Below are 26663 nucleotides of genomic sequence, written 5' to 3'. Positions count from 1 at the left end.
GATTCGGCTTGTTATATGCGTAGCAATCAATTACCACAGTAGTGGACGTGGGCCCCGAATACCTTTTCGTGGCCGACCAATTGTCTTCCGACCCGGCGCGGCGGCTTAATAGGAGTGGACCGCTGTACCGCTCATACTTACTTATGCGATTCTTTTGTACCCTACCCTACTAAAACTGAGAGAATACGTAAAAATTGTTAATATTTCTATGAAAAAATGCAACTTTTCGGTTTTAGCGGACAATTACGGCTTTCCCAGGTGTTTGACGTCACAAGTGCCTTCCTTTTAGCCTTTTTGAATACTACGTACATCCGGCGTTAATTTTCGATTCTTCCTTTATTATGTTTGGTTTCCGTGTTGATTTTACAAAAAAATAGTTGCTGTGGTTGTTTTAACGAAGTAAGAAATAAAGAGAAATTGTTTTGGTTTACAAATCTATAGCTTAGTTTCATATTTCGTACGCTTCGTCCACTCAAATTCCATGAAGACTCAATATCCATAAAAATCGTTGATATAACGTTTAATAAAAATTCTCAAGGTTAATTCTCAAATTTCCTTCCAACCATAAAATATGGAATTCTACAAAGTAAAGGCCTCAACAATTCAGTGCAAAAATTCTCAAGGTTACCAATTCTTGCAGCTTTGGTGAGAATGAACTTGTCGAGCCACAAAATGTGTTTGCTAAAGACAATTTTCTACAGGTAAATTCTGGAAAATACAGGAAAAATCTTTTTGCATGTAGACGTCAAAACATGCTGCCTGAGCATTTATAACAATTGCTTTTTCTGCGTAAGAATTTGAAAGGATCAAATATTACATAATTTATTTGCGTATTTAATCTTTATTACAATTGTGTAAATGCCTTGAGGGCTCTTCTGAGTAGTTTGAATACATATATTAATTAGATTGATGACCTATTGCTACAGGTTAGTTCATTTTAATTGTGCTTATGGAACTGTTTAAGGCACATTAATTTCCATTCCTCTCCTAATTCTGGCACATTTTACATCAACATTCCTCATTATATTTTCCTTTATACATCAAGCTAAGCATTCAGAATCGAAAATTGGGGATGGGATAAATGGGAATATTTTGGAACATGCATTGCTGTATTGCCTGGACCACAATTGCCATATTCGACTCGATACTCGCGAGTAGTTTTCAACTCGACTCGAGATCAAAAAGTACTACTCGCACATCCCTACCAATAATGGACCAAGCTGACTTGATAAAAAAATAGGGGTTGCTTGTATCATTATTGTGCCCTTGAGCCAAGTATGGAACACTTTACACTTTATTTACATTGCGCGAAGTATGCGAGGTAGTGTTCCTGAGAGGAATTTGTAATCCATTATGCCAAATAAGGATGGACCTCCGTAGTCTATTCAATTACAATGATTTTTTCTGAATACTTAATTTTGAGTGAAGATGCGGAGTAAATTCACTTTCATCTTATTTTTGGCCAAAAACTGAACGTGGTCCTGCCAAGGTTTTGCCAGCCTTGTAGTTTGCCCGTTTCTCGTTTGTGGGTCGTCATTAATTTACCATGAACGTTAATTTCAAGTTAAAAAGCAGAAAAATAGATGTTGGGAACATAACAATCTTAGTAGATTTATGGAGTTGTTTTAGAACTTTATCACTCTAATTTGTCGAATATGCAGCTTCAAGGTTCTCCTTTAGGAAATATGGCTGACATGCGGAAGTTTCATAATTTGAAATTTAAATTTTGGTTTCATTGTATACATGGCGGTACGAAGTCGAGTAAGCTAGTGTAAGTAGATTGAGCTATGAGTACAGAAATAATTTATTTCCTGCGTAATGATACCGTTGCAGTTAACTGAAACGCCAAGAACTCCGCTGTCGAGTCATGGAAAATGACTAAACTTGCACTCCGTACTTTAAGATAGGCCGAACAAGTTTGTTTGGAATATTAAACAAATGATTCACAATACGTTAGGCCACGTCTGTACCTGTCCATTCTCACAAGACATCGGCTCGTCGGTTATTCTTCTCTCTTTCTCTCGCGCCTGCCTGGGCTAATTTGGATTTGCAATAACTTATGTTGGTGTATCGTAAAGCTTAAATAAAACGATTTGTAATTCACGGCGTAGAGTACCTAACACTGCATGCCGCGGCCATGACCACACGCGAACTTCGGGAAACTAATTCATACTACGGTTCTTATTTTTTTGTTTTCCTATTTCTTATGAGCGGGGGCTGACCCCTGTCCTTTTACGTCCCTAAGTACTAGTGATAATCTCAGCTCCCGAGCCTGCATTTGATTTTGTGGCAGAATAGGACGCTAGAAATATTTTTCACCTTCAGACATGGTAACAGCTACCGATCTGTTGGTAAAGTATGTTTTGATTATTTTATCATAGGCAGTTACTCAAAAGCAGACTGACTAAGTGACCTCCCTATATTGGCTTGAGTTTAATGGCAATAGAGAATATTGTAAATCAGGGATATATAGGAAAACTTGGATGTGCCTCAGAAAATCGTTTAACTGTCGCGAACAAATTAGATGAGAGTGATAGTGGATGAATTGGCTTGTGGCTTGCGCATCTTACGCTAAGATATTTTGTTGTTCATTTTGTTTTCGTTTGCATGTATTTATCAATGAATTTTATGAAATGAAGTATTATTGGCGTGCTTTTGACTTTATTATGTTCATATTCTCGTGTAATTTTATACATAAGGTTCCTAGGTTGAATTCTGTGAGTGTAAGATGAAAATCCAATATACCTGCTGTAGGTTCATTGCGTTTTTTTTAAGTTTCCTTCAATGATTATTCCATTCTCGATTCCATAATATTGCATCGAATTTTTTTTCCATGCGAAGCAAATGTTCGCATTACAGATGACTATTCATAAATAGTCCACAGCAGACCTGAAGAATGTATCTGGGCTTTTTAAATAATCTGAAGGATATGTTATTGTTGAGAACCACTTAATTTTTCCGTCAGTAGTTTTATTCCATCTAGTTTTCCGCCGCACGATTATTTGCCCATGGCTCGTAAAAAAATGTATTTATTGCATCTCGTTCTCATGTAGTATTATAGAGACAGTCAAAGTATACTTCGAGTAAGTTTTTCAAATTTAAAGCTTGGGCCATTCATTACTCCTTTTTAGCATTTTTCCATTGGTTATTATCGCCGTAAAATTTTCATCTTCGATATAATTCCATTTCCGCTCGTCTCAACTTTCTCTTCCGTTTTTTCTTTTAATGCTTTAAATCCGCATAAAAGAATGTTCAACTCTTTAAGTTTCAGCGAGGTCTTCGTTTACAAATCCAGCGATTAGGAAGCAGAGTCTTGTTACTCAAGAGGATTTTTGCCTTTCTGTAGAATCGAACATCGGAATGAATGCCTCGAGTTTGATCCTATTTGATGCCTCTCATCTCCATGTTTTTGTTCCTCTTCGTCCCTCTCGAGTGGCCGTTTTTATCACCATCCTCTCCATCCCCCTCCTCTCCTGCCATGAAGGCCTCACAACATCCTGTTTCCGCTTTAAATCTTCCCCGATTACTTTTCCGATTTATTTGAACGCTCTTGAAAGGTTTTTCTTCTCCTTTTCCAGCCATCTAGTTTTTTTCTTTTTTGTTATTGGTATCGAGGCAGGAGGGACGGTTATTTGTGGCCTAATAGATCTAGGATTCGAACTCGGTCGGCTACGGAAATGCGCCTTTAAAATTGTTATGGTGGGGTAGGGTGAAGAACATTTCTTGTTAGTTTCTCATGTCCATCCGACGCAGGGGACGTTGTAAACAGTGGGCTGGACCCGAAAGCGTTTACATTTATAAATGTTCTTCCGCGGGTGTGTGAGTCTAAACAAATACTAGATTCAGCCTTATCATTTGTTTTTCTCTAGAGGCCTCGCGTCCACTATGTCAACATATTTATATTTTTAAAATAGTGCAATGTAACGGTTCTGAAATGAAACAAGATTTGCATTGATGATGAATGAGAGCAATATGTTCTGTAAACAATTTTTCGGAGGGGTGGGAGCTGAGTGCAGTGCCATTTGCGTTAATGCATCCCGCTTTGTGTCCATTTGGCCGAGTAATTTACTTAGAACTCAAAAATGTCAAGGGGCCTTTTAAAGGCAAATGTTTGAATGTATATACTAAGATTTTTATACAAGTGAATGCATGGAAATAAGTATTTATGTGAGACGATAAATTTATGATTTCTCCTTGTTTCGCGTGTTTCTTTACCTAGTTATTTAATCAACTAGTGCGAGTGGAAGGGAAGAAGGGCAAGGGACGGCCTCGGCTGAGTTACATAGGATAGGTTATAAAGGATGTAAAAGAGGAGAAATACGTCGCTATGAAAAGGCCAGGAGCGGAGAGAGAAAAGCGGATAGGAGAGAGGAATGTAGAGCTGCGTCAAGTCCATGTTAGGATTGTTCTCTAATGATGATGAATGATTATGTATCGTGAAATTTCTTATTGTTTTTTTCTTATTTTGCTTTTATTCGCCCGTATGGGCAGCACTGCTTCCTCAAATTTCGTGTAGGCAGTGCCGGGTAAATTCCAAGCTCTTCAAACCTGAGTATCTCACGGCCCCGGACACTCCGAACCCCCCACGAAACTTTTCGGTGCCACCCTCTCTCGTCTTCCCCCTCGTGCTTCGGCGAATGGAGTGAGTTGTTTTGAGTGCTGCCTGCAGCTCGCCTGGAGTTGCCCATGACGCGTGTGTTTATAATGGCGTGGCGTCAGCCGGGTGCCGTTGCCTGAGAATCGTGTGTCGTTCTCCCTAGCACTCAATTTTTTAAGGTGTGTTCGTGCTGCGCGATTCATAGCAAATGCTCTAAGCATGAGTTGTTAAAAATACTTGCTTTTATAAGCGACATCCATCGAGGCTTATAAATAAAATAAGGGTATGAAGAATGTGGGCAATTCAATCATTATATTTTAAAGTTAACCCTTTTTCCAGTGTTTCGAGCCGACTATGGCGCCATTTTCAAGTAACTAACACGATTTGACTACAGTCACTCCGTTAACTTTAGATAATAATTCAAAAGGTAATCCGGCGACGAGCATTAGTGTTAATATTATCACGATCATTAATGATGCTATAACGAGCATTATGAGAGGTTTTTGTCAGAACGAAAACATTTTCTCGCGTCAATCAACAGTTTATTTTCCTCAGACTAATTTTGCCGAAAAAAAAAACTATATGAAAGTGGAGATTTTAAAACGTAATTTCCAGTAAAGATAACTCGACATGTCAATTGTTGTAGCCTTCAGTCGATGAAGTTGATGAAAGCAGCGTATGTTGAAATCTTTATGAGAATGACTTATCATTCCTTCCTCATACCAGCGTCCTTAAATGAAGTATTTCAACTCGTCTTACGTTAGTACCGAGATGGTACTGGTTTTTCATTTGTTTTGCCTCGCATGATTGTAAACCTTTTCCTAGCAAGCGTTTTTCCCTTTTCCGTAAATGTAAATTTCAATCGTTGAGTAAGATTGTATGTATTATAATGAGAAAAGGTCAAGGTGGGAAAAAACCGCATTATTACCAAAAACTCGCTATTACTTGGTCTTGCTTATTTAAATGTCGGCGAACACCCAAGTATCCCTTCGCAAATCACAGATACCAGCTGACAAAATATTTATTCCAGTAATTTACACCCCCCCTTGTGGCCATTAACCTGCCATCTGCAGACTGTTGGAATTTTTACAATAATAAGTCATTAGGTCACTCATTAAGAATTCGATTGCTGTCATATCGAAAGATAACGTTCAAAAGGTAGAAAGTTATGTATATTTGAAAGATAGTGCCTATTTTCACAGGTTTTCCGCTAGGTCTTCAATTTTCTTACCCAACCATGTTACATAGTTAAGCAGGTCAGTGCATACTTAATGCTCAACTTGCGAAACTTCGTAATGAGCACCATATCCGGCACATTTATTAAGATCGTATGTATAAAGAGATATATTTCAGAATATACAGAGAAGACATCTTCCGATAGCGGTAGAAAGTATATTAACATATCATTGTTGACTCGATAGGAATTTCAGACGTAAATTTGGGTAAGGTAGTCGGTAACATTATCTGGAAAGGGAACTCAGCGAGATTCCAGACTTTTTTTTATGATTTGGCGCAGTGCCCTGTTTTGGTTGGTGCTGTGGTTGTGTGGGAAGAGGAAATTGTGATGGCCATATTTTGGTCCGTGCATCTTCCAGATTTAGCTTCCTTTGTGTTTGTGTGGGAGGACATCCTACATGATAAAATGAATTCCTACGCATTGCGCTCAGCACGGAAGGTCTATCTCGCAATGTATGCTTTCTTAAAAATTACGCTTAAAATAAATGCATGCTCTGCCGCAAGAAAAATAGAAGTTAATTACTAAATGTAATGGCTATTTGACCCGTAAATTCGCTCTTGTCAATTTTCACCCTTCCAGGAACAAAGTCTTGATTTATTATTTGAACCAGTGTACCAACACTTGTTGTTAAAATATGAAGTGTTCCATTCTTCGCGCTCTAATTTTATTTCCTGCGAGTAATTGCATTTAATTCCTATATTTTGAAAATATTAGATGTATTCAGATTCAAGTTTTTTTGTATCCATTATTGTTTTCCTATATCTGAATGTTAAAAGATGATTGATCGAAAAGAAGAAGATGAATACTGTTTCAATCAGGAAAAATCTTTCGTGAATGTAAGTGACTTATCTGAATTGTTTCAAAATATTCCTTTGTGCGTTATAAAATCTGTTGTTGATAGTAAATGATTTCATCTATTCGTGAAGTTTGTGAGCATGGCGAAGCGAAAACTTTATTCCACTCTTTTAAATTTCGGGGAATAGTGCCGTGTACCTCCTTGTATCTCTCTGGGGTAATATGCATTTTGTTCAATATTTAAGCTTCACTTTTGCACTTGGAAAGCGCCCCTATGCTTTGAATAAATCCTGTTGTTTACCTTTTCAGTGCTTTAAATCAGCGCTAACCCTTGGGGGTATGCCGAAAATAATCGGTAATGACGGACGCCAGGAACTATGTATCTCTTAACCAGGAAATTTGTATGCAAAATGTTTACGTTTCATTTTTGGGGGTACAATATGAGTTACATGCATATATAGGGGTATGGGAGGAAAAAAGGTTGGGAACCGCTGCTTTAAATCAATCCTGGTTTTTATGAAGTTCTTAGACAGTGATCTTTGGGGTTCGGAGGCAGAAAATAATCGAATATGGCCCCCTCTAACCGTAGTGCTGCCATAACCATGTTTCTCACCTTCTCTGTGTACTATGGCAAAAATGGTAAAAAAAGGATAAGCAGGCTCCTACCTCATTTTTGAAAGAGTAAATCTCTCATAACCAATTTTCCACTTATTAGCTTGTTTTTTTTCCATTAACTTTTTGTCAAACTGAGGGAACTGAAGAAAAAATAACTGCTGTTGTCCGAATTATTTTAATGAATCATCCACCCAATAGTATTATTTTACTTTCTAATCCTGCATTTATTTTAAGTTTAAATATTACGGAGTTCCCATAATGATAATGTACTTGGCGCTGTATTTAGTCGATCTTGGTAATCTTTAATCGCTTCTGGCTTTGGCGGAGATGTAAACGGAGTTTTAAAAATCCCACGTGCCCATTGGTGTGTACTTACTAAGGAACTGCACACACATCAATGTTACTTATCTAAAATACATATTTGGTTTGAGCTCCTTGTTTTTATGTAGGGGTGAAAACAGCTGTCTGTTTCAGCTTCGCCTCGCGCATCGCACCCACGTTGCCATCTCCCTCCATCTCTTCCCCCCCTCCTTTGACCTCCCTTCCCCTCCGCCGATGGGTATCGCACAGGGAGGGGGAGGGGGCTCACGCCATCCAGAAACAAGGGCACGTATTCATCGCCCCAGAGATTTTCTCCTCTTTCTTTCATTTTTGCTCCTCGCCCGCCGCGACACTGGGCGCTCGCGTCCTACGAATTTTTTAACCGTCTTTAATGTCCTCTATTGGAATTTCTCTCAATGACCATGCGAATCATATCACTTCTTCCATTTCATTAATTATCCTCGGGGGCTTATACTCCACTGTCCGCTTCGGTCATTGTTCCCACCAAGTGGACTGCCTAGATGAGGCCCAATTCCATCCCATGGGAGGCTGCTTTCTGTTGCCACTTCAGTCGCATTTTAATCGGATTTAAAAAATATCCGTGGCGCAGTAATTAGTGTAATGCGATCCACTTTCTTTACTATATTTTGCAGTATAATGTTTGTAATTGCGAGGAATAGCAGTTAAAAAGTTATGGCTTTCATAGATCACATAATCATCAATACAAATTTCTGTTGACATCCCTAATTACACCTTGCTTCCCCGTAAAACTCGGATCAATTTGTCCGTCAGCGACGCGAGTGGCGACTTTTGTAAACCCATTAAAATGCGCGGTGGGTGGCAACATATTAGGAGGCATACTTGAGGATCCTCTTTTGTGATATTCGTGGTTCCCACGCCGCACAAAAATACTTTCTATTTCTGGGTGTATACTATCGTGTGTATATTACTATTAGTATTATATACTATATTTAGTTTAGCAAATCTTAGTATTGTATGAAAAACTCCCATATCTTGAATTAATTCTTAATAATGAAGTTAAAAATAAAATTAAACCTCATAAATTTCAATAGCTTGTTCCCTAATCATTCTCAAGGTTAAGTACCAATTTTCGTTTAAGGAGAATTAAGTCATTGTATGTAAATGGTAGTTCAAAACTTTTGTATATGAAGTGAATTTTATGGTCTCAGAAGAGCATCGTTGCATTGTGTGATTCCACAAATGAAGCAAGAGAATCTTTAGTTTTTCTCTCCATTCCGTAAACCGAAAGAGTTAGCGCGCCAGGATTTGCCGAGCGTCAAAATGTCTACATCATTAATGTTGGGCCGTATCTAGCGAATGGACGCGCCATGTGTCGTACCTCTTCATGTATATTTCCACGTTCTCTTTGAAGCATGCCCTAGAAAGCATGGAGGACGCAGCGATGATATTCCGTCACCATGTCTGACCGGCCTAGGGCGATATCATGAGGGACTGGACCCATATATCGGAGACCGAGAGCGGAGTAAATAGGCCTTTAAATCGATGCCACCCAGGACAGCCGCGATCCCGAGGGACGCTCGGCGGGATATGTTGCCTTGATTAAGGCGGAACAAATGAGCATCGCCCCCTGTGGAGTGCAATCCATCCTGTAGTTGTTGATAGCCATCCGTTCATACTCCACCGATCATGCAGCAGGATATGACCTTCGACTTTTTATAAACATAATAATGGAAATGCAAATTAATTCGAGGAATCGCTGGGGAAAGTCCAAGGTTGGAATAAAAATCGCACAGATTCTGAAGGTCTTGCAAATAAATAATAATTCCGGTAGCAAGCGTTTAGTTGAGGAGAGGGTGGGATAAAAGGACGCGGTGGTCTAATCCTTGAATTGATGGCGTGATGAGATTGTATTCATCACAGTAAATGATGAAGTTGTGTTTTTTTATGTTATTATTATCCTCCGTGCTTGCGTACCATGATATTTTTTTTATTTTACCAAGGGAGAGACTTGTTGGTATTTATCGATGAAACTAGTGATGATTTTATTTATTATATTTTCCCTTCTTCTAAAATGTAGTTAATATGAGTGGTCAATTATTTTCTTCCGATGTATTGTCTGTTTTAAATCTTCTATGGGATTTGTCTAGGGTAGCCTCCACAACCTCGATGATTTTTCAATGTAAGTCTCACTCGATCTCAACGATTTCCGTGGATTTAGTTGGAGTACCTCGTCAAAATATCAGCGGGGATCCATGTGTGACCATAATGCATTCAGTTGGCTCATTTATGTATGTCGGTATATTTGCGGATGCCATTGTTTCAATATATGTAAGTTTAAGGCCTCTATTTGATTTTAATTTGATGTTACTCTTATATCAGCGACAGTGATGTTTTATTTTCACTTCTGTCAATGATTCCTTATAAATGATATTCGCACAAGTTTTCAGTCGATTTTGATATAGCTTACTTCGTTGTCATAAGAAAGATAATTTATATGCTCGAATGAAGAGACGAAATTTGATCAGTAATTAGGCTAACAAAATGTCGTTAGTTCGAAGAAGTGAATCAGGAGTATGAAAGTAAGTCATGCTGAATAAAATATTCCAAATATAGGTTAAATGCCTGTTTTGAATCCTGTTCGTACTTATTCCATAATCAGAAATTTTGTCGCATTTTATGAGGTGAAGAATTTATCTTATTTTAAGCATTATGAATAAATTAATTATTTTAATTTACTTGTTTGCCTGCAAATGCTCTCGTAGTGTGCGTAGGGCCATTTTAGGTTATGAACACCCCCAAAAATGCGCATATGCGAAAACCCGTTAATCCCATACTTCGTTAAAAAAATGTGCTGAACCATAAATTATTTAATAACGCTATCTTTGCAAACAGTAGTGCTTTTACTCAAGGTATCACAATTCTTCGGTGTAGACCAAATAATTTGCCTCAAAAACAATTTTTCAGTCGCATCTATTGCTTGTTCGAATGATTGAATGAAATACATATAATATTTTAATAGCGCTATGATTAAGCTGAAGTGCGTTTTCCACAGTGCCATTTAATCATGCTTTTCCATCTCTTAGGATTGATAGTAATATCTACCCTGGAAAAGTTAGCATAAATTTTCTGATCGGAGACGGTGCGAAATCAAAAGGGAGCGTGGTGGAAGTATTGCTCAGATTGAAGTTGTACTACCTCCAGTTCGAGGTGGCATAGATTCGAACTTGGGCGTTTGTTTCTTTCGGGTGCTCTTTGGAGATTGCAGAATCACGTTCAGTCCGCCTCAGCGTTTCCTACGGACTCGAATGTGAACGCATACGCACAATGATCGTGATACTTATAGCGGATGTGTATGTGGCATAAAATCAGTCCAAGATTGGAATATCTTGGCGGGAAAGGGAACGTAAATTTCACAAGGAGATCGATTCTGACACACTTCGTGAATAACAACGCTGTTGAAATCAATTTGGCATCGGTCGATAGGGAATGCGAATATTGTATACCGCGATGTATGTGTGGCCTTAAGGTGCTGGTGGAGGAATCTGAGCGACTTGCTATCACTTCAGGCATGGACATTAGTGGGGCATAGGGGTATAAAAAATAATGCGTATCATCCGATTTATTATACTAGTCGACGGTATTTATATCTAGTGAAGGGACCTCAGCTAATTCTTAAAACCACTTCTTAATTTTTACTCTGAATTGAATGCACAGTGCCTTTCGTTTAGCCTTTCTGCGTTGGTGTCACTTGGGTGAGTTATGGTAAAACCTTTTATTATTAACAGAAAAAGGGGTTATCTAAAATTCCATCGATTAATTCATTATATACCAAACCTTTCAATGCAAAAAATAATTTTTAGCTTAATTTCCCCTTCCTAGTCAATTATGCATTAGGTCGAGGCCAATTGTGAATTAAACTAGTTTATAGGCGGATTTCGTTGTCCCCGTGGTCGTAAAGTGGTCGTTAATCAATCCGAGGGTCGCGAGTTCCAGTCCAATGGGTTTACTTCACAACTCCAAGGAAATGGGTGTTTTGATTGCATATAAATAAATGGCACATAATTGGGGAGAGCAATGCGATATCGTGTATGAATTTTATCTTTGGGAGTGACAAAGTTTGATATAATTTTTGGCTAAGTTGTTTTAAAAAAGGACGCCCCATGGTATTTCATTATCGTAATTAATAAAATAAAGATAAAAATGAGAAAGAAAGATACCATCAGTAGACAGGTAGGAGGCCTCCCTTTTACACGCTCCTGGTAAAAAATAGTGATTATTTTTTTTTTTAAACTTCGTTCATGAAAATTCGTCAAGTTCATCGTTTTCATTTCCCTGTCAACCCTCCACTCGTGCTCGGGTTAGGTCATTACACGTTTCTTGTGGGCGCATCAGCTTAAAAGCGTATCCGCCCTTCCAAAGGTGACCATATCAACCTCTATCTTCACCAGCACGCGTCGCACGCCCTCTGGCCTGCGTGCTCAGGAGATCACGGCGGCCATTAAAGGCCCTAGTTCGATTGCGGAGACGTTTCCTGGGGGTCAGTGCGGGCGGACCATTGATTGTGTGAGTGGCGAAAGGGTCGGTGAGTCACCCCTGGTCTGTGAGGCGTGCCGTGCTCGACCAAATGGAAGAGCGACGTCGGTGGACGCATGTCAACCCGTCAAAGTCTTGATGCAGCCGCTCGCTGACTTTTTGACCTATTCCATTTTACGATGTGTTCACTTGAGAGTCTTGTCTATTCTATGGGCTGCACCCCCATTTCGATCTGTCGGCGTTTCCAATATTCCTAAACATTTGGTATTGCGGTAGCTAACATTTCGATGTCACTGTGAAACAGGGGCGCCGACTTATAAAAAATATTGGGGGGGCCCATATCGGAGGTCTTGCCCCGGGAAGAGGTTAAATTCAAAGTGTGACGCAGCACCGAAACACTATCATGATTCACACCTCTTGATTCAGTTAACCTGCTTAACCTTATAATTATTTGTTTTAACACATCGTTGAATTTATTTTAAAAGGTAACTATCGTCAAACATGGGAAATAAAAATTACCAATATATTTTTGTGATTTCACAAAGTATTATATAACTTAATTATTTTCTTGAATTATTGAGGGGGCTCGGGCCCCCTCAGGCCCCATGGAGTCGGCGCCACTGCTGTGAAAGTATATATGCGTTGGGGTAGTCAGGAAGCCACTCACAAGAGCATTGTTCTAAGCATGTTTCCATTGAAATGACATTTTTATGTCAATACCAAAAGATTCTTTCCTAGAGGTATGCTTCATCGACTGAGAAATCAAATAGGACTTATCATGCTTAATTTTCTGGAAATTGCATTTGGAGGTCGGGACTTTCGCATAAGCTGTCATGGCGATGATGTTCTAAGTTATGGAATATATTTATTGTTTCTAGAATATTAATTTATTTGTAGGCAAAAACTACAAATAAGTTCTCTGTACAAAAATAATTAGTGGAAATGAAATGATGTCACAATTTTATTTGGAGTTATTAGGAAATGAATGCGTCGCTTTAAGTCAAATCACGATAATTATAATAATAATAGCGCTACGTCTTGGTTATAAAGCTTGAAAATGCATTATAAAAATTGTTAAAAAAATAAAATCATTGAATTATCCACTTTATTTGTACCCGTTTTTTTATATTTAAGGTCAATGTCATGCATGAAGGCAAATATTTACTTATATACAAAGATATGAAAAATGTGTGTTCCGAGTTTCATTCGCCATTCGCACCTTCTTTTTTTAAAGCCATGTGAGTCGTGCCTTCTTATTGTGATATGCCCCAATGGACTACCTGCTCAATCAAGGAATAATGGAACGCTATGTCATGCGATGATGTAGTCGTCCATTTTTAGCTCATGCCATCAAGAACTTCGTCTCAATAAGCCTTTAATGAAGTGATGGGGAACGATGATACAACCCCCAAGGTAATGTGCTTATTTCATTCTGGGATGTTGCTTTCCCGAGCCTGATTTCCTGGACGTTTTGGTGATGATTAATTTTGATACCGCGACGTCATTTGTAGGAGTCACATTCAGATACATTTTTTACTAGCATGGTGAAGTTTGACAAAATATGCGACCTTCATGATGCTGATATTCAGCATATAAATCGGTTGGTATCTCAGGAAAGGATATTAACATAGGTGATTTTCACACTGCGAAGGGAAAATTAATATTTTTTTACCAGATACCCGTAGGTTGGGACGTTAATTCTCTCCACTTTGCCCTCTATCCTTCACTGTGGCGCAAATGGCCTAAGTGATCTGTCTCCTCCGCCATATACCATACTACTCGTATTTTTTAATGCGTGAGGGTATACCAAATAAGTAGTTGTATTGGATATACAAATATTTCATGTATTTATTTAGCCGTGAATTCGAGGTTCTACAAAGTTTGTTCGCAAATCATTGAAAATATCTGTGATTATTTTTGAATTTTTGCAACAACCATGCCAGTTATTAGATAATTGGACTCAGTTGACAGCTAGCGTTGAACAATTCATTTCTCTGTCTCTTATTGAAGTTATTTTATCGTGTTCATGCAAGGGCTTCGCACTTTCTGAATGGCATTTCGACCCGCAAGATCTCGACCTCACTGCTGTAATATTGGAGACTTGAGTAATGATAAAATGTGAATTTCAAGAGAGAGAAGACGGTATTGTGAATTATTTGATGGAGAGCTTAGTGAGTAGAACGCTTTGATCGACGCAATCGAAGAGTCCTTGGTTCAAATCCCGAGTGAAGCCTTCGGAAGGTTATGCTCTATGAGCTCGAGATTTTTTTCGAGCGAGAAAAAAATTATTTTTTGAGGAGAATTCCGTGTAATAATTAATATATCTCAACTACGTTGTTTAAAGCCAGTAAAACTTTAGAAACCCGTAATGTAGTTTCCTTAGGTCGAGTTTTTTTTTCGCACGGAATCATCTCGAGCGACTCAAGCACAATCACCCTTGGAAAGGAATTGTCTGTCCATCTCGGAATGCGTGACATTCTCCCGCTCTTGGTTAACCTCACCCATCCAACACCAACTTTCGGGTTGAATTACCGAGTGAGTGAGATAATTTTGATTAAATCATTTAACTTCGCTATGAAATTTTAAAATACCTTTTCGACCTACATGAATCCGCTATATTAATTTCGCCCATTCGTCATCAATTTTATCGGAAGATCATATCTTGGCCTTAGCGAACTAAAGTTTTGCATTATTTAAAGAAGCGCACCTTCAGTCTACGTTGGTGGTTCCATGGTTCTTATCAGCGCGGAGGATCCTTAGATACGTGAGCCATTTCGCATACCACGTATAAGGGGCATCATCACTCACGAAAGATATCACACTCCACTCTCAGAGGGACATAATGCACGAAAAAATTAAGGTATTCTAGTTTCTTAATAGTTATTTGTACATTTTTAAAGATTACAAGAAAATTGTTCTCCCTGTATTGGGATTTAGGTGGCAGATATACGGCTATTTCTTTAATTCGTTGTGAATTGTCTTTGTGACTGCTATTCGATCTCCTAGGTGATTAGCTCCATCGAGAGTAAGTAATTAGAGATTGTTAGAAAGTTGAGAGGCCGGGAAGAAGTCCAGTGGGGCAAGCTTCATATTTTTGAGCGAAGAAAAACCTTTAGTGGCTGGAATGTGATTTCTCATATAATCCAAGTACTTGGGGTTTGGTTTGGTTCGTAAAATCTGTTGTCATGAATTTTATGGTGGGTATCCTTCATGAAACACTTATCCTCCAAAAGGTCCCCTTAAAATCATAATGATGTTAATAACTGCGATAATTGTTGTGTTTCTAATGCTATACTACAACTGCGTAAAGCCCGTACTTCACATCTAATATTTAGGAGATAGAATCTTCATGTCTGCCTAACAAATGCAAAGGCAGTGCATAACCTGGATTTTGAATGACGCGAGTGTCTAAAAATAAATGCCTGTTTGTATGTACGAAAAATAAAATTGAAAGTATTATATTTTCGGCAACGCATGAAATTTCTTTATGGAGAGAATAATTGACTACTCGGCGTTCATTGAACTCAGCAGTGCAGGGACATTGTTTGGCGCTTTGATGGCACCCTTTAATATTTCTTTTCTAAATCTCCTTTCGTACTTATGTTTATTACTACTCTACTCATGCGTCGTTCAAGTCGCGATGAATCAAGTGGACTCGTACGCTGCGAAGTCCTGCAGGTGGGAAAGAGGAAGGCGAAATATGTACCTACTCCTTCCCTGATATTGTTACAATTACAGGAAGAAAGTATTGTTGTTATCATTACTAAAAGATTATTGTTATTTTCATAGCTTTCGTTGTCCTATCCTAACAGGGAATTAACTCATTGCTCATTTAGATTGGATACGATGCTGAATCTCCTTCTTCCTATTTTTTAAAAATTCATATTTGTAACATACTGATTAACTATTGTAAAAAAAAACGATTTCTATTTACATGTATGCCTCTATAACTTAAAATTTACAATTTTCCTAACAAAAATACGCAATTATTTGATTGCTCGGAGAAAGTACTTGAAAAAAAAACATTTTTAAAGATCAAAACTCGGATTGGGAAAAAAATATCGTAAAACCAATTTTCAAAGAGATTTAGGAGAGACCAACGAGCATCTGGGTTAAAGATGATGTACTCAGTAGAAGGCCTCATTATAGAATCTTTACGTTTGTTTGTGAAGTAAACTTTCTGGAAACTTATGCGATGGCTTGAATTATAATGAAACCTCCTGTATAATCAGCTTATGATAAATGGAGATATGATTCCCAGGTTATAATTTCTGGCATTGAATTAGGATAGAGTTGATTGTTACCGTGCTAAACGTTATGTACTGTTTTAATTTTACTGCACGAAGTCCAAAAGTGAAATTTTCATGGCATCTAAGAATAAGCTCTCACCCTTATTTTACGCCACGCAATGGATCCTTCATTTCGTAAATCCAAATGTGCTCTCTTTTTGTATATCCATGCATCTCGTTTAAGAGTTCCATTAATGAGGTCATGAACTGTTGCTATGTTCATTTTTTTAGTGCTGGCCGTTGTCAGTTTACTTATTACCTAGGTGCACATTTCCTGTGGGTTAATACCCTGACATTATTTTTATTTATTAAATCAAATACTTCTGTTTAGTGCTGAATTCACGAAAGACTTTTTTTTGTTTCCGTTACGATTTACAGGCCTACGGTGCGTCACTAATAAACGGCCCTTTGCTGGCGTATGATAATTTGCTCGTCGCAACTCCGGCAGCATTTCCGTGTCGTGTTGGAGGGGGGGGGAACGAGTCCCGCAAAAGGGTGTAATTGCCGCAAGGAGTTTCTGTTGTGGTGCCCGAACCCATTAGTGGCGTCGAAATTGGTTTAGCCGACGAAGGGGGAAGAACAACCTCAAAAAGATATGCTACCGTTTAAAAATGGGAAGGCCCGTGTCTTTAATTGAATGGTTGGGAGTTGGGGAACTCCCAGAATGGGCAATACTAAAGAGACTTAATGACGGGACGAGGAAGAAGATTGGTTCTGTTTGACAGAAAAGGCGTTGGATGTGAAACCAAGGTGTATGAGCCTTCGTTCTGTTTTTTTCCTATGAAGACAACCAACTATCGTGGCCATTTAGACCTTGATGTGTATATTTTGAGGCTTTGTCTGGGAAGGATAACAGGGCTTTCTACTTTAACCCGAAATCGCAATCCATGAAAAGGATTTGGCGGATGAATGAGGAAGAAGATTACGGTGAAAAAAATATTCCTCATCGAGTCATGCTTTCGTTATTTTTAATAAAATTATGCGAAATTTGCCCCTTATCGTTCATGAGCTTGTGACATCATTTGAGTTCTGGTTCATTTCTTAGTTCAGAGAGAATCGTTAATTGAGAGAAGGAATTTCTCGCAAGATTGTAAGCATTAGCGTACCATGAGAGGATTGGGAATTGCTAAAACGCGGTGACATGCTTGATAGAAGTGCGTGACGTCGTTAACTTATCTTCGAAAGGATTAAAACCATCGACTTTTCGCTGCATATTGCTCGAGAAGTAGACGATGGATCGAAAAACGAATTAATACAGGATTTTTATTTTTACAACTCAAACACGCTCGACAATAAAAAAAATCAGGAAGATAGAGGCCTCCTTGAGAGCAGACAGCTGCATTTGTAAATAGGTGATTCTGTTTTACGGAAGGTGACAGATGCTAATATTTCTCGTACGAATAACGAAATGGTAAATTTGAAGTCCGTCCTGCATTGTGAAAGAATTGGTATTTTATTGAGAGTTCTCAAATACTTGCGGCATTCAAACCAGGATCATCTGATTGGAATATCTCGGTATCATCCTCTTCGTGAATGTGACACTCTTCTAACGTAGCGAATATGTACTCTCGGAAAAAGTCGAAATCATGCAGCGGTTTAAAAAGTGTACTTTTATGCAGGAAAATGTTCCAATGGGATCTACTCAGTTTTAGGGTGTAGATATATACTTTTCATTCATAACGTTTTTATTGTCTTGGACGAAATTGAATAACAAGTACCTATTCCTTCTTCTCCTTCATATCTCATGCTTGCATACAAAATATTCATGCTGTCGTAATGAATTACATATTAAATTATATAATACTCGTATATCACAAGATATAAGATTAATTCTAACTGTATTTAACTCTAATTATATAACTCTTAAATATAATAAATACAATTTCAATGTCTTACGACTTTCATAATAGTAGGCGGGCGGTTGAGTGAATCGAAATTTAGGCGTGTTATAAATTTTTGTGGTGAAAAATATAATATTTTAATCAAGATCAATTTTTGTACACGTATAAATCTTTCCTATCTTGAGTTTGATTTTTCATCGACTGCAGAAAATGTTTTCAAAGCTGATCATCCATGTAAATAGTTTCAATGGTACAAAATCTTTTCATGTATATTTTTCAATTTTTCCAGGAAAGGCAGTGGGGTATTTGAAGAGTTTCGTACAATCATGTTAAATTTTTAAATAACGCACATTTTAAAATTTTTACTCTCTTTTGGTTCAGATTATTTTTTAATACTTTATCGTCTGAATTACATTCGTCGATACGCTAATCCGTGGCAAACATGAAACTTCAATCGATTTCCATCGTTCTCCTGCTGAAACTTTTTGAGTTCGTCGTATCGTAGTTGGCCGATGTTTGGGAAATCATATCACTGAAGTAGATGATGTGCAGATGAATGCAATTTCGAAGCAATCTGCGGTTAATTCCTTGGGGAACTCAGGCTATCCTAGCTGGTGTAATCGATAGCCGCGAGGTATTGGCGGATATTCTCCCATTTCAAACTCATGAAATCGTAGCGAATGAAGTAATCTTTTTGGCTTGTGATTTTGTTATACTTCAAACCTCTGCCGAGTCTGGAGTTGCGGTTTTCAGAGTAGATTTTTACCTGTCTTTGGAAAAAATCCCTTCAATGATTTTGAACCTTAACAATTTTTACTGGTTAGTTGTGAAAGTGATTGTTTTTTTTACAATCAGATTTCATCGTACAAATGCCGTTATTTTGCACTCCATGCAATAGTTTTGTATGATACCCCTAAAAACATATTTACCATGTACATTTAATAAGATTGAAATATACCTGCCTGCTTTAACCTTTAGGCAAACACGTCTTTTCAAGTGATGGTCAGTATTTTGAGAGTGTACTTGGAATAATTTTGTGTTATGAATTATTAACGATAGATACAGAGACAACATTTGAGAAACATTTTTCAATAATAAATTAATAAATAAATTTCGATGCCCGCTCTTAATAAGGGGATGTAACTTTGAAAGGTTATATTTGAAATATCCTCATAAATGTATTAATATTTTAGCCATTCTTTTATACCATAAAAAGGAAGCAAAATTAGTTATAATGGGTAATAACTAATACGCCCTGAAAGTCCAATCCCTTAGCATGAAATTTGACTTGCTTTTTTGTTGAAATAGTAAATTATGCTTGCTTCACGGTCTTAGAAAAAGACGTTTGCTTATTTGAGTGAGTAGAGATGAGTAAGCCGTGGAAACCTAAGAGTATATAGTTCAAAGTGATTTAATAACTCTATGGTGGTGACTTGATAGACGTGAATTGATCCTGGTATTGGGTATATCTTATTTGGTTAAGGCACGGTGTTTTGTAAATCGGACCATGGAGATACTCGGGGTGTGCAAGGTTGCTAGATGAAAGGTTGGGACGGGTTTTCGGTTTCGCTCTAATTGAATAGTCTGCTCAAACTGCCATAACCATCAAGCATTAACTTTTCCCTGGAATGATAAGAATTTTCTGTAAAATCATTTTAAATTCCACCTCTTAACAGTAGCCACCTCCTTTTACAGCCGGTAGCAACATTTCTTTCGGCCAACGGCCAATCTTTTAACAACCACTCCTGGCCTTTACTTCCACAAAATACTTTGTTATATCGATTTGTAATTGATCTTTATCGAGAGAATATACGTTCTAAAGAGCATCTATATAGCATTGTGAAGACCTCGAATTTATTTCAAAGAATTAGCCTTCCATCTGTGGCTTGCTATCAGCATTGTTTAATCCTTGCCCGTGGCAATGGAATTAACATATATACAGTTAAATTTTTAAAACTCTAGCTAGATAATCGTTCCGGTTATATTTAGGGAATTCATTTAAATAAATTTATTTAAATAAATAAAAGATTTCCACAAAATTTTAGTATTTCATGTTACTAATACTCATTCCTGAAAATCTAACATTTCCCTTAGCGAGATCACCACCTCAAACGGACACATTTCTGCAACCCGTTCGATGGCTGCTTTGGACAGGTTTGCATTGAGGAGTTCACAGTCATCGATGAATTTTTTTTGTAGCTCTGGCATTGGTCAATTTTCATTGACGCGATTAGCGATATGAAACTGTGGAAAACGTTGCGTAATCCTCATCTCCTCATGCGATTGGCACACGGAAATAAGATCTCCTTATTGGATTTTGCTGCGGTGGGAAGCTGCTTCTGTATGGTTGTCATCCCTCTCTTGTGGTCTCCTCCATCCTGAGGCATCAAAATGCGTTACACGTGCCCGTCTGCGATCCTTCATTGTGCTCCCCACTACATTCAATGATAATTTTTGAACTTGAGTCCTTTGTTCCATTGAGTGTAGGATTTCAGCATCGATTTGTTTGGTATACAGTTTTAAAAAGTTTGTATGTTGTTTCGGTGGATTGGCTTATTTGATCGCAAGTTACGAGACACATTTTGCTTCAGGCGACTTTTATTCAGTGAATGTCTGGGGTCTATCGGAGTCCCATATTAAGTCGAACTCAAATTTATGCTTAGTTAGGCATCAAGTATGCTAAGATTATAGATATCTTTCTGCTTCGATGTACTCTTACTACTTCCTTGATGGAATGGTGATTAGGAAGGCAGAATGTATAGAACAATTGTTTATTAAATCTGTTAATCATATATATACACGAGTGGTTAAATCCTCATTACATCTCCATATATATTTTGTTGCGAAGAGATTGTAATTTTCTTATTAATTGTTTTGTTATTTCTTTCTTCTCGTGTCGTTTCCTTTCATTCTTTCAACTACTTACTTCCTCCAGTTTTGTTTGACATCTTTCGCAATTATTATGATTAATTTCATTTCTGTTATCCATCGTCCTCGTATTTCATTTCCGTCATTGCTGTTGTCACTAGATTGGAATTTAAGACTCTTTTGTTCTGCGCTTTTGTGTCTGAATATGCCCTTTAGTAGCTTGTTACTAGTTGATATTTTTCTAGGGTATTATTTTTCGCTCTACGCGTATTTCCCAATTACCTTCTTGCAGCGTCTTCATCGTTATCTTTCCTCGCTCATTCGTTATTTTATTTTCTTCTTAATCAATTCGTTTTCACACGACCACGGAAGTTGATGTCGTAGTATGATGCATTATTATCGATGATCACAGTCATCATGGTACAGACTTACAGGGGACTAAAAATAGGCTAATTGTGCGCAGGGAGTTAGAAATTTCGATGGCGAGAGTTGGAAACATGGAGGAAACGAGTGCTATTTGTAAGTAACTACACAATTACTCGAGTATAAACTTAATATTTGCTTGCGTGTAAACAATGCAAAACTTGTATTCGTTTATTATAATAGATTCATTCTCCTGGTAATTATTATCTTAAAAAAAACCTTCGATCTCTGTTTCAATCTCGATTGTTCAATTCTCTCGAGGACCGATGCCCACTTCATTGCCATAACTTGTAATTTAATGGCGTAATAGTTCAATGGGCAGGTATTTACAGAGATGTCGTAGGTATATCCTGTTATTGGTTTTCTTTCATAGAAAATTCCATCCCCTTTAATCGATTATTAAGTAAAATACACAAGATTCTCTTCAATATTAATATTCGTTGGTGACTTGCAAAGAAGTACGATTAATTTGTGCCGTAGTTTCATGACCACGGAGCAACTACTCCGTGACCATGACTAGCATTATGAAATATGCAATGTGTACGTAAATTCCTATTTTTTACTTGTGGACGCGTATTTGTCTCACCGTTGTCTTCGTTTATAATTGTAATCAGCGTGGTGTGTGGTGATATCGCGCGTTACGGCAGGGACGATAATTTTTGGGTGAGCCGAGCGTATCTCTGCGCTGAAGCTTGGAATAGTTCGCGTCTGCTCGTCTCGGAATGAATGCTTCCTTGATAGGGAATGTTGTACGAGTCAGCTGAAGTCACCTAATCATTGATAAGTCATCTCATTTGTTTGTTGACGAAAGCAGCCGGCTACAGAAGCCTCTGACTCTGCAGTACGGTCGTTGACCTAATTAAGAAAAAAATGCTCGGAACGCTTTATTATCCTTATGCCCACTCTTTCCTTTAAATCGATTTCCTCCAAACATTTCCTCATCTATGTAATAAATGTATATGTCTGATGGGAATGTAGTGAGGCTGCATCCCAGAGGGTTGGAATAAGAGGCGGGGTTGTTTTTATTCGTAGGGGTTCTCCTTTTGCCATGCTCGGAAGGGTTTGGCCTTAAAGATGATGGCTTCCGCTCACGCCCCTCAACCCTCCCTTTGGGGTGTTGTCTCTTTATTAATTCCCTTTTACCATGCATTTTACTGCCGACTCATATATTGTCATTCATTAAACAAGGGTTGGGGAGTACACCCATACTGCTGGATCAGTTAGTCGAACTACGCACTCCTTTAATCAAAGTGATGGTTGTATCACAGGACTTTTTTTGCTATTTCAACGACATCTTCCTTGACTGTATTCTAAATGTAGGTATTTGCTTCTGTTTGTATTTTTCCATCAGTAGCGAATACTTTGGGATCCATTTATCCATCATATTTACTGAGCTAGTGGGTAGAAAGTGGTCTCCAGATCGACGGATCCTGGGTTCGACCATGGTCGGTCGCTTGCACGGGATATATAAGGATCGCCCCCGCCCTTCCCCATTTCTGGATTGAATTTCCTTAGTTCGTTCCGCATTATGCCTGATAATAATTACAATTATCCTGTTCCCCTACTCCTCATTCGTTGATTACCTGGCATTATTACCTTTATCTCGACTTAAAAATTTCATCTCCCATCAATCATGCACCATCTACACCCTCTGCCACCCAGGGGCGGTCTGGGGTGATTGGAGACCCACGGCTGGGGCACATGATGGGGCCCTTCTTACCAGGGATTGCAGGGATTCTTGTCCCGAAAATGTTTTAGGAAATTGCATTACCGGAAATGAATTTTGACGCTATTCTGGTTCTTAAAAACTAGATAAAAGTTAATATAAAATAGCAAATACGTTAGAAAAAAATATTATGAAAACAGAATTTCGCAGATTATAATTTAACAGTGCGAAGTGATATTACATCTATTTAGTGAATTTTTTCCTTGAAACTGCACTGAAATCTAAAAAAACTCGAAAATAATATTTTCGTATAACCCTATCAAAAATGCATCAGGTATTCTTTTATCTTCTGACAAATTTATTTTCTTTATATTTTATGTAATCTATTTACCCTGACTGTATGTTGTAAATTAATTAACTAATGTAAACTTAAAATTTAATGATTGCAAAAAAAAATATGGTTCAAGTAATCTCAGTCTTCCTTCATTTACCTCTATAAGCTTCACACATTACACATTTTAGCTTCTCGATAGACGCAATCGTTGTGGGGGGCCCCTTATCTCGGGGCCCTCGGCGATTGCCGACCAGCCGACCTGGCCAGACGGCTGCCACCTCCTTATCTCCTTCACAAGTATCCCATCCTCAATTATTTCTTCATTCATTTTTTTTCCGCCGTCCATTCCCCTCTAGACCTAGAATGTGCACGTTGTTGCCAATGATTTCCTCCAACCGTCTGTGTACGTTTTACCATTAACAATTTCAAGTGCGTGGAAAAAACGGGGAAATTCGGAATTCAATCGTGACTTTTTATTCAAATCCGGAAAACGTTCGTAGATTTTTTTCAATATGTGCCGTAGTTTCATTAACGTTGGGTCTTAATCTCCTGTATATACTTCTTTAATTGACCAATTAACTATATATTCAATGCTCATGTGTTTCGTTTTATAAATTGGAAAAATTATGTTGCTCGTAAAAATTTGGCTTAATGAAAACCTATAAATTGTAACTCTTTCGTGCATGGTAAAATATTTGATAGCCGCCAGTCATTCCCTAATGAAAATTAATAAGCCTTGTGGTTGCCAGTAGCCAAAAATTTTAAACGATTCGTCTTCTTGGGTCTACATAAAAGTTTTGTCAGGAAATTGCAAAAATAATCTCCTGAAATTCATCATATTTGCAATTGTTTACATTTTGATACAATCTAGGCGATGGCGGATCCAAGGTAAAAATGCTGTCTATTGTACCCTAATCATGATTCCCGAATTACCAATTACCTTTTTTAAGGCATTTTGTAGGTAGAGATCGTTATAAAGAGTTCACGAGCTCAAGAAAATATCTCCATTTTACAGCTCTTCTTTTTGGAGTATCTGTGAAAAATATTGCTCTCATGTATTACATAATGCAAATAATACCGATATTTGAAGCTTTCACAATCGTATGGAAATTTTTGTGTTTGCTTTAGTCTCACGCATTCGCAAAATAAAAACGAGCTAAATTTTCTTTATGACATCGGTGCTGAAATAAGTTAAAAGTTTTTGCTGCTTGCTGTACAATTTACCTCAATATTTGGAGACTTGAAACATGAATGGTAGCTTAAATCATTAATTAGTTTTAGTTCCCTTTCATACTTCATTTTCCCATCGATCGCTTTACTAGGTCTGGGGACCCGATTCTTGAGGGACGAACCTCGAGCGAAAACAAAAAAGAGCGACTTTTGCCTGTTTTGAATGGGGCTAAAGTGAAATGACAAAATCTACGTTTAATGGGTCTGATTGGTCGCTTCGGTTCGCTTTTTTTCATGCTGTATACTTTGATTATATCTTGTATGTCCATTATATTTAATTGTCTTCGAAGGATGAAAAGTACCAGGATTTGAATGAAATTTATGTGTGAGTAGTATTTAATTTGCTGACTTTTTCTATTGCTAATCTATGCTGGAGAAGGGGTTTTAATGTTAGCATCAGCGTTTGGCTACTACGCACAAGTTCTCCATCTATATAATCTGTGATAAGGTCTTGGAAGACGTGAAGATTTGATCCAAGAAAAATCACGAGAGCTAGAAAGAGCGTGTTGTTCAGCTCCGGTGTACGCGGTTTGAATGATATTGGTGTTGCTGGGAATGAATTTAAATTCGAACCCCGCGGTTTTGGGTGAGTCACGAAAAGTCTTTTCGTGGCTTTTATGACAATTTTCCTTCCTTCCTTCGTTCCTTTCCATCTCTCGCTGGCGATTGAATGAAAGAGTGTGAGAAATTTAGTTTTTAGAGAATTCAACATTATCGAACGCGATAATCTTCCGTGGTTTTTGACCCTAAATTGGGAATTTGACGTGTGTTGCAAGTACTCAAAAGTTCATTTGTTATGTATCGATTTTCAGTTTAATTATGATGGTCTTAATTAAAATTTAAGCTCTTGTAGCATTGTAATGTGTAGAATCGGAAGCATTGCTCGTTTGATGGTGGTCAAACTCCGGAGGTTATCAGTTTGCTATGTCGAAGTTGTGTTTTCGCTCCTATCGTGCTGGTTACGGGTGATGGAGAGAAGCCGTCGATCTTTATATGCCCTTGAAAGAGTGATAGTTCAAAAGAAATAGCTAAGTCAGTGAAGGAGAAAAACTGACGGCCTCTGACGACTTTCTCCGAAAATTCTACCCTGACAAATATGCGCGATCCACGATGCGGAGCATCTTTAAGCACAGTTGTACCGCGGTTGTTGTTTCGAAGGCTAAACTTTTTTTTGTATTTAATTTTAAAGAGTCGTGAATTATATGCTAATAGAGGAGGAATAACAAGCCGTTTCCCGATGCGTTATTATTCTCCTCCTTGCGGAGCTATTGGTCGTTCAGATTCCGAGGTGGCCACCCCCGTAATCCACGTCGCGACGTGGGCTATGTTACAACAACATCATTAATTTCTGGAATGGCAAGTATTCAGTGACTTTGGGTGTAACCTTAAGGATTTAAACGCTTTGAAATATAGTTATTTCTTTTAAAATCAAACAAATAGGCAAAATTTTATAAAACTGCTCTTTACAAGCTGTTATTTTGAGGCTCCTATTCTTTTCGGTATTCCTGTAATCATATTTATTTTTCAATTATTGCTTTCTATTTTGCCTCCAGATATACGATAGAGGGTAATTCCACGGCTCTTCGAATTGTTTCTCTGGTTGATGAGTCTCATTTTTCACTGCCAGGAAAAATTAAATGCTTCCGGCCCTGTTCTTTTAAGGAATTTTGGCTAACCCTTCCCCCGCCCCTCAAAATGAAACTAGATTCTCACCCTTGAGTGCATTGATATTGTGACGAAGAATTTCCCTTCGCACTGCTCCATATTTTATCCTGGAGTAAAGGGACAAAGCGCAAGGTTGTGGGCTGAATAGTTCTGATTTTTTAATCAAGTAGAACTACCGTAACTTATGTTCCCAATATCCCGCGTTGATAGACCCATTCCCACGAGTGTTGATTTTTTGTTTATGGCGCAATGGTAAAACTCCTGTGT

General features: G+C 38.0%; 1 protein-coding gene across 44 annotated transcripts in view; it reads left to right on the top strand.

Annotated features, from left to right (window-relative positions):
- The window catches only part of LOC124157505 (Down syndrome cell adhesion molecule-like protein Dscam2), a 273890-nt gene that overhangs the window by 62099 nt on the left and 185128 nt on the right, over positions 1-26663 (top strand). The gene's annotated exons all lie outside the window — the stretch shown is intronic.

Source organism: Ischnura elegans, chromosome 4, assembly GCF_921293095.1.
Source record: "Ischnura elegans chromosome 4, ioIscEleg1.1, whole genome shotgun sequence".
NCBI lineage: Eukaryota > Metazoa > Arthropoda > Insecta > Odonata > Coenagrionidae > Ischnura > Ischnura elegans.
This window is presented reverse-complemented; position numbering and strand designations above follow the sequence as displayed.